Below are 381 nucleotides of genomic sequence, written 5' to 3'. Positions count from 1 at the left end.
GGTTGCAAAACCTTGTGTTTTGTTCTGACGTTAAGGAAAAAAGGTAATTAATTTTCTCAGTATTAATTAATATTGATAAATGAGATTCCTTCCAGGAAATGAAACATTTCATTGAGAAGATGTTTAATATAGAATGTTTTCTGAACTTCAGAATTTTCAACACCAGACTTTCTGCACTAAGGCTAGCTACAGATATTCAAAAATACAGAAGTGGAATCAATTTAAGTTGCACATTTCTCTGTAAGTGGCATAGTTTAAATTGGTAGTGAACAGAGCACACATTCGCCTTTTGGTTGGGGGGGGTGTGTGTGTGTGTGTGTGTGTGTGTGTGTGTGTGTACACACGAATTTTAGATGGGGTTCCACCATTTTTAAACCAGTG

This window comes from Crocodylus porosus, unplaced genomic scaffold (genome assembly GCF_001723895.1).
Source record: "Crocodylus porosus isolate Cpor-Errol unplaced genomic scaffold, CroPor_comp1, whole genome shotgun sequence".
In the NCBI taxonomy this organism is placed as follows: domain Eukaryota; kingdom Metazoa; phylum Chordata; order Crocodylia; family Crocodylidae; genus Crocodylus; species Crocodylus porosus.
Note: the sequence above shows the minus strand (reverse complement) of the source record.